Here is an 8,854-nt window from a genome sequence, read left to right as displayed (position 1 = left end):
CCACAAGTCTGAGGACAGCTAGCTCTCCTACTTTCTATCACAACTCTTATTGGATCTCTTCTCTCCATGCAAATGAGGTTGTATATTTTCTGCACGTTTTCAGGAGTGAGCAGCGACTCTACTTCCATTATGAATTTAGATCAGTTCTTGAAATGGATTGACCTCAAGGTGGTTATCTCTCCATGTCCCGCCAAAGTGATGATGGTATACTTTATATATTTAGGCATAGAGTAGATTAATTTTTCATTTAGGCATAGAGTAGATTCGAACCTGAATCTGCCAATTTCCTTTAACATTTCAACAGCTCTTTTCTCACGGAGAAAACAATAATGACAGTTACATTTACCGATGGTTTCGCTAAGTCGATTTATGTCTTTGCCACTTGACCCTTCTAACCTCGTCTGCGGCAGAGAAGTGAATTGAGATAACAATGAATCCCACAAAATATCCATTGTTTTGGTTGCTTCTTGCATTCTTATAAATTCTAGCAGCCTTCAAGGAAAAGTTAGGGAGAGCAACTGATAGAGGGGAGGCTGACCGGCTCAAACGAAATGCTGTCTCGACTGAAGTAACATCAGAGTTGTCTCGTCCCACGCTTTCATTAGCTCAATTTCTTTCCTCTGCAGCATTACCACCTCTATATATATATATATACTACTATGAGATCGTGTACACACACATACAGGCCGAAATTAACTTTTTTTTTTACCCCGCATACTTTTCCACTTATATTATTACACACACACCCGCCCGTTGAGGCATGGCATTGTATTAAGTAACGGTAAATAAAAAATTGGAGTCAACAGCAACTTTGATCACTGTTCTTCTTTTCTTTCATCTTGCACATCAGCAACATCAACATCCGTTACAATTAGTAACTGCCGACTCCAACACATATCCTAAAATATATCGTTACAAATGGTGACCACTCACTCCACCTAAAATATCGTTACATATATATTCCAGATGGCCCATTGCTGAACGTCACCTCGATTTCTCGCCGCTTTAGGACGGCAGCAATTAAATACTCATCAGAAGAACAAGTATTTGTAGCTATTTCTCGAAATTCTTCATTTAAGTATAGGTATCGAACCATATTGCTTTTCCTGCCTCATATGGCATATACAACCCATATATCCTTTACACAATAATTTTCGGTTTGTACTGGGGGTAGGACTGTCAACCGTTACAGTCTTTCCGTTGATATTTGTAGCTCTTCTTCGTATGTCATCCTTTTTCACTTCTGGTAATGCGATCAAGTCAGGTTTAACTATGTAGTGTTTATATTTCTACCCGAACGAATGCTCTATTCACGTTTGTGTGACTCTAATTGCTGCAAGTTATATTTGCGTTGTTGTTGTTGGTGTCGTTAGATACCATAGTGGGAGCAGTGATAGAGATGGTTTTGGTGATGAAGATAATGCTGTTTTTCCTTCTTCTGCAGTATTCGGTCGACTTAAGAGGTGGTGTTGTTATGCTTTTATTGTTTCTGCCAGGCATGTTGCTTTTGGTGATTCTATTGCTACAAAATTTCTCTGAAAATTGTTCAACCAAAAGCACATTTTCTCGACAAGTGTCAGCCTCCGAGGAAACGCAAGCATATGTCAAGGCTGCTTTCTCTCTCTTTAAATGTCAACACAGTCCACATTTTTTTTTATGCGAGATGTCACCTAAGAGCACACGATAGAGAAAAATTGCCATACTTTCTCTACTTAGGGAAAATACAATAAGCTTTTAAACATTCTTTTCCCTGGAGATCTGATGAATAAAACTACAAATAAAATTTTAAAATTCCATTGGAGAAATTTTAAAAAAGGTTAAAGCGACGATATGTGTGACTCGTACAGTTAGAATATAGGAGAAGGAGAAGAAGAAGAAGAAGAAGAAGAATTTAGATAAGGCCAAAATTGATGCAGTACTTGACTGGTACTTTATTTTATCGACCTCGGAAGAATGAAAGAGAAACTTAGCCCCAGTGGGATTTGAATTCAGAATATAAAATATCAGAACGTTCTAACAATTCCACCAAACCACCGCTCTTCTGCTAATCCACGTAGGTACAAGGCCAGAAATTTCGAGGGAGGGGACAATCTGTTTATATCCACTGCTGAGGAATGAAATGTAAAGTTGACTTCGGCATTGTTTGAACTCAAAACAGTAATGAAAAAGTTAGGGAAACACTGATTTACAAAGCAATAATATTTATACACGGCTGGAGCTATAAACTGTTTGCAGAGCCGTAAATGTGATTACTGCGTACAGAAATCACAGCTATTACACAATTTTTCCGTTTTGATATACGCGTTTGATATCCGATGGATAGACAGACTTCTTATATGAGTTTAGGTTACATATATATAATTGTGAAGTTACGAACCATTCCTTATATGTTGTTAATCTAACAAGGGTATCTGTAGAGTTGGTTATGACAAAGTCAATCTTATATGAACATCGTGTTTTAAGGTGCCGGAGATAATTGAAGTGATTCTTCACATTGTTGCAATTATGTATGGTTGCGTTGGTTCTTCATCCATCTCCGGGTTTGGTATAGAACTGTGAGAACAGCTATTAGGAGAATCGCGCTGGTTGAGTATGAAGATGTGAAAACAGGTTGAGAGAGGAATTCGCCAGAGACCGTAGCCAATGGGGTTCCAATTCCCTCTGATCCTTCGCGCTAGAAGTCCTTCTTTGAGGGAAAATTCTAACAATTATCACGTGAACAAAAAAATCTTGATTGGCTGAAATGGGGTCTGCACGCAAGATAAACTCGCGATTTACATGTGACCGAAAATGGAGTTGAAAACAACTGCTCTGTACAGACTACTCAAGAGTGGTGTATAATCGCCAAGGACAAAACTCAGGTGATAGTGCTGAACTAGAGTTGCTTCATTTATCTCGTATCTGTATAAATAAGTGAAAAGGGTGAAAAAATTATATGAACGTTCTATGCAATGTTTTCATGCTACTTAAATATGATGAAATGATGGGATTTCACTGTTGTTACTTCTGGTATCTATCGCAATTTACTTACACTTTTTTACGACACCACCGCATGTTAAACAGTTTTTGAAAATCGAAAAGGCTATTTTGTCAATATAATCACACACACTGGTTATATTTAGCTTCTTTTTTCTTTCTTTTTTTTTATTTGTCAACATCTAACCAATTATTTCATCACCCACTCAATCAATCGATTAATCAATCAGTCGGAGTCCTTTTGTAGTTAGCCGTCTGTGACTTCAAGAATACTTTCGCTGCCGCATGTGTCCTCATTGAAGATATACTCTCATGCGTAGAGTAGACGAAGGCACGTAATTTATGAAGTTACAGACGGCGACGACAGGATACTTGCAAACCGACTAATTGTTCAAAAATTTTAGTAGTTAATTAATTAACTAGTTGACTGATACATTATTTATATTTGACGGATATTTGTCCTCATCTTGTTTGTTGTTAACACAACATTTCGGCTGATATACTCTCCATCCTTCATCAGGTGTATTGAGGAAATTTCAAACCTGGATTCTCATTCCTAAGATATTTTTCGATGTTATTATTATTATTATTATTATTATTATTATTATTATTATTATTATTATTATTCAGGTCACTGCCTGAAATCGAACTCGGAATTTTGGAGTTAGTAGCCCCAAGAGCGCGGGCTACTAACCCCAAGATTCCGAGTTCGATTCCAGGCAGTGACCTAAATAATAATAATAACAACAACAACAACAACAACAACATCGAAAAAATACCATAGGAATGAAAACCCAGGTTCGAAATTTCCTAAAGACACCCGATGAAGGCTGGAGGGTATATCAGCCGAAACGTTGTGTTAACAACAAACAAGATGAGGACTAATATCCGTCAAATGTAAATAATGTACATAATTCCTCATCTCTTAAATATAGAACTGTAGTTGACAGATGTTGAAAACGACAATAACAAAAGTGAAATATAACTAGTGCGTGGGTTTATGTCGGCAAAATGTCTCTCCGAGGCTACAGAAAATGACATTTGCCCAAGGTGCTACGCAGTAGGATCGAACGCAGAACCTAGTGGTGAGTGAAATTTGGTGGGCACGCCCAACAAAGAATTACCTCGAATTCTTTTCGTAGTATAGTCCGCCTGATGATGAGCCATGTCTCATGCGGCCCGCTTCTCTAAAAAGGTTGCCCATGCCTCTTTTAGTCACTTGTTTGTTAATTTAGGAGTAGGAAATTCAGTCGATGATCGAAAACGTGAAACTTCTGTGTGAAACGACGAAGATCCACCGGTGATTTTGAGTGCGGCGATCATTATGGTGGAAGAACTGACATTTGATAAAGTGGTGATAGTGATGGTGGTTGTGGTAGAAGTAGTACGCTTGTGGCAGAGATAGTATTGAATACAATGATAGCGATGGTGATTGAAAATGATTTTTAATACACTAATATTGGTGATATTGATACAGTGATAATGAAAGAAATGATATTCATTACCCTGATAATAGTATTGAATATAGAGATAATGGTGGTGGAGGATATGTTGATACAGTTGTGGTAATTGTTACGTAAATGGAATTTAATACAAAAGTCGTGGTGATGGTATGGTATTGGTGGCGGTGGTAATGGTGGAGAAAATGACATTTAATATTGGTGGTGGATGAAATGGCATTTATTGGTGGTAGTGGGGAAAATGGTAATTAATAGTTGTGATGGTGAATAAAATGGTACTTTAATATTGGTGGTGATCAAGGCGGCGAGCGGGGAGAATGGTTACCGCGCCGGGAAAAATGTTTAGCGGCATTTCTACCGACTTTACGTACTGAATTTAAATACAGCCTGGATCGACTTTGCCTTTCATCCTTTCAGGATCAATATAATCGACTTATCCCTCCTCCGAATTTGCTGGTCTTGTACCAAAATTTGAAACCGATATTGGTGGTGGTGGTGATGATGGAGAAAATGGTATTTATTAGTATTGGTGATGGTGGTAGTGGAGAAGATAGTTTAATATTGGTAGTGGTAGAGAAAATGGTATTTAACAACAGTAGTAGTGATGGAGAAAATGGCATTTAATAGCAGTGGTGGCAGTGAAGAAAATAGTATTTTATGGTGGTGGTGTTGGAGAAAATAGTATTGAATAGTGGTGGTGGAGAAAATGGTATTTTATGGCGGTGGTGGTGGTGGTGGTGAAATTGTATTTAATATTGGTAATGATGGTGGAGAAAATGGAATTTAATAGTGGTGGTGGTGGTAGTGGAGAAAATGGTTTTAATTTTGGTGATGGTGGGGGAAAATGGTATTAAATAATTGGTGGTGGTGTGAAAGAGAAATAAATGGTATTTAACAGTAAGAACAGTGGTTAACGAAATGGTATTTAAAGGTTTCTAATTTTAGCACAAGGCCATCAATGTCAAAGAGATGCCATCGACTTCAGTACTTGATTAGTAGTTTTATTTTATCGTCTCTCAAAAGGATGGAAAAAAAGGCAAAGTTGAACTAAGGTATTTTCTCTGACACTCCAGCGATTCTACTAACTCCCCGCCATTTAAATAGCATATGATACAGTAGTAGTAGTGGTGGTAAGACAACTGTTGTTGTTGTTGTCATTGATGATGGCGGTGGTGGAGATGGTGGCATTGGTGGTGACAGTGGTGTTGATGGCTGAGACGATGGTGTTGGTGGTGATGGTAATGGAAACAGTGGTGGTGGTGGTGGTGGAGGCGATGGTGTTGGTGGTAATGGATATCGAGGAAGTGACATTTGATGCATTGATCGTGGCGGAGGAAATAGTACTTTAATACAACAGTGGTGACGGCGTTAGTGGAAGAAGAATAATAATAATAAGGAGGAGGAGGAGAAGAAGACGAAGTGGAGGAGGAAAGGGAGGAGGAGGAAGAGGAAAAGGAGGAAGTGGTAAGGTTATATAGGGTTGGTAGTGATGATGGTATTGCATATCTAGATAATGGTGGTGTATAGGTGAGGAAATGCTATTTTATACAGCAGTTGTAGTGAAGATGGATTCGAACACATTGATGATAGCGGTGGTGATGATGGTTGTGTTAAATAGCAGGCATTGTATTAGGTTAGTGTTATCTGTAATAATAGCGATGATATTGTAGTTTAGCCTCAAGTTTAATCTAATAGACCAGTCGTGACCATCGTATCTGCTTTTATTTCTATTTTTATTAGCGACTATAAATGGATTACCTGATCCATTGGGAAGCAGGTCAAGCGACAACGTAGAAGCATATTTCGTTGCTGGTTAGTCCCAAGTCCGTTCTGACCAAATCCCCTCCATTTGTAATCATACCTTCCTATTTTTTGTTTTTGTTTCTGAGTTATTATATATCTAGGATTGCATTTTCCAATATGTCTCACTTTATTTAACGATGTAATATAATTTGGAGGAAATTTAGTTGGTGCTATTTCTAGTTGATAGAGTGATCATTCAGAGGGCTTCCATCTTTGGGTCTTACTGATGGTAGCTTCACTGCTAATAATAAGCATAACTGTAGTCTCGATTATCATTATTAGTGGTAGTAGTAGTAGCAGTAGTAGTAGAAGAAGGGGGCAGTAGTAGCAGTGTAGCAGCAGTAGTAGTATTAGCAGTAGTAAGGCTGGGATGGTAGTGGTGATGGTGATCGTGGAGTTCATAATGGTGGCATGAACGCTAATAGTGGTGATCAAATAGTAGCTTTATTAAAAATAAGGTGGTAGTTTTTAAAAAATTATTATTATATCTGCCGTCCTTGCGGCAATGATAATAAAATAGTTCAACGTTATTATCAATTTCGCCTTTCATCCCGCACGGAATGGATAAAATAAAGTACCTGTCGAGTACTAAAGTGCGTTTAATCGACAATGCTCTTTCCAGGTTACGAGCGATCTGCATACATTATTATAATAGTTATTATTACTATAACTGCAGCAGCAGTAGTAACAATAGCAGTTGTAACAGTAGCAGCAGCAGCAGTGGTCGTGGTGGAAAAAGAAATAATGGCGGTAATTTAGCAAATTTAGGTTACACACCTTGAATAGGCAAGACATTATGTGTGTGTGTGTGTGTATATATATATATATATATATATATATATATATATATATATATATATATATATATATATATATATACATACATACATAATAAATTTATGTATACACGATACACACACATACGTAGTACGTATGCATGCATGCATGCATGAATGTATGTATGCATGTATGTATTACTTCACCCTCATTTGCATATTCTCGTTGAGTATGAACCGTACGCTGATGACGTACAGGACACAGAAACGTTACGTCTACAAACGTCGAAATTGTTTGTAAAAAAAGCAATAAATTCAGAACACACAGATATACATATTCCTTTAACTCATTAATATTATTATTAATAATCATAACAGGAAGAAAAGCCTCCTTAGCATATGATGAATGAGCCAATCCCATTTTATTTAAAAAAATTAGAACACAGAAAGTTTGAGAAAAGGTTATGAATATTTTAACTATGTCTATTGTTAATTAGAAATTGTGATGAATGGACAGAGATATTCATTACATATCGAAATTCGATGTGCATTATTATTCACGCGCATGTGTGTGTGATAACTCGACCGGTATTTCACGTTCGTGTGATACGGGTATTATTTTACACGCTCAGCGAGAAAAAAATATTTCATGAGTAACAAATGTTCTCAAATGAGAGAACTAAAACAACGAACGAATTTAAGATACGCCATACAAAGAAGACACATGTATATTTAACTCAACGATTACTCAGTTAATATCTGTGCATTAAAACGATTTCATCAGAAAGATTGCAAATTGAAAGAATTTGAGAAGAAATTAATCGAATATTTATAAGCTTTCATAGATTTATTTGTTTCGAGTTAAACTGTTTTAAAAGAGAACTAGTTCATGTTACCTCGAAGTTTCTGAATTATATATATATATATATATATATATATATATATATCAACGAACGGGAACGTGAAACTCTGAGTATTATATATATATGTATTTGTCGGTGGCTGATAATCGATTCCTTGATTACTTAAATTCTCGCTCGTGTGAGTTACTCAAGCGAATGAAAGATGATTGTTTTGTGTACAAAAATTGAGTATACAAATAATTTATCAGCTTCGAAGGAATAAACCACGTTACTCGCGCGCATATGTGTGTGCGTGTGTGTGTGTGTGCTTATTTTTATAATGAAAACAAAAAGATTAACGGAATAAATAACTTGAATACATAAAATTATTTATTTTTTTTAAACTGAGAGTTGATTTTTCTTTTTCAAATCGTTGTATTTCAGTAGAGGACTCGAGTCTTAGCTGAACTTGATAAAACGTGGCGTACATTATCGCTCTAAATCTTTTCGCTTTTCTTTAGCCCCTTCGCGTGTAATCCTTTGCACAAAACCCAGTTTTCAGTGCAGTTACAGCATAATTATCTATATAATTACAAGACACAAACACACACACAAACGCGCGCGTACGTATTTTTAACCCACAAATAAAGTACACACACATATATATATATAAATATGTAAACATGTATGTATATATACACACATTACTGGTCTCCATGATTGGACTGCGGCCATTATGGGGGCACTGCCTTCAAGGCTGATAGTAGATAATATTGGGAGTTCTATTTATTTATTTATTTGTTATATCTTTCTCCGTTTTCTTCCTCTGTTTACACGAATGTTTTCCTACTTTTTCGGACAAAACCTTTTGTAACCTTCGTCCTGTCTTTGTCCTTACATGTTTTTGATTGATATTAGCCCTTGTGGCCAATAAAACGAATTAATTATTGTAAAATATATTTATTCTTAGTTGAATATTGGGTTTTATAGAAAGATC

This window comes from Octopus bimaculoides, chromosome 1, assembly GCF_046866305.1.
Source record: "Octopus bimaculoides isolate indiv1 chromosome 1, ASM4686630v1, whole genome shotgun sequence".
Taxonomy (NCBI): domain Eukaryota; kingdom Metazoa; phylum Mollusca; class Cephalopoda; order Octopoda; family Octopodidae; genus Octopus; species Octopus bimaculoides.
Note: the sequence above shows the minus strand (reverse complement) of the source record.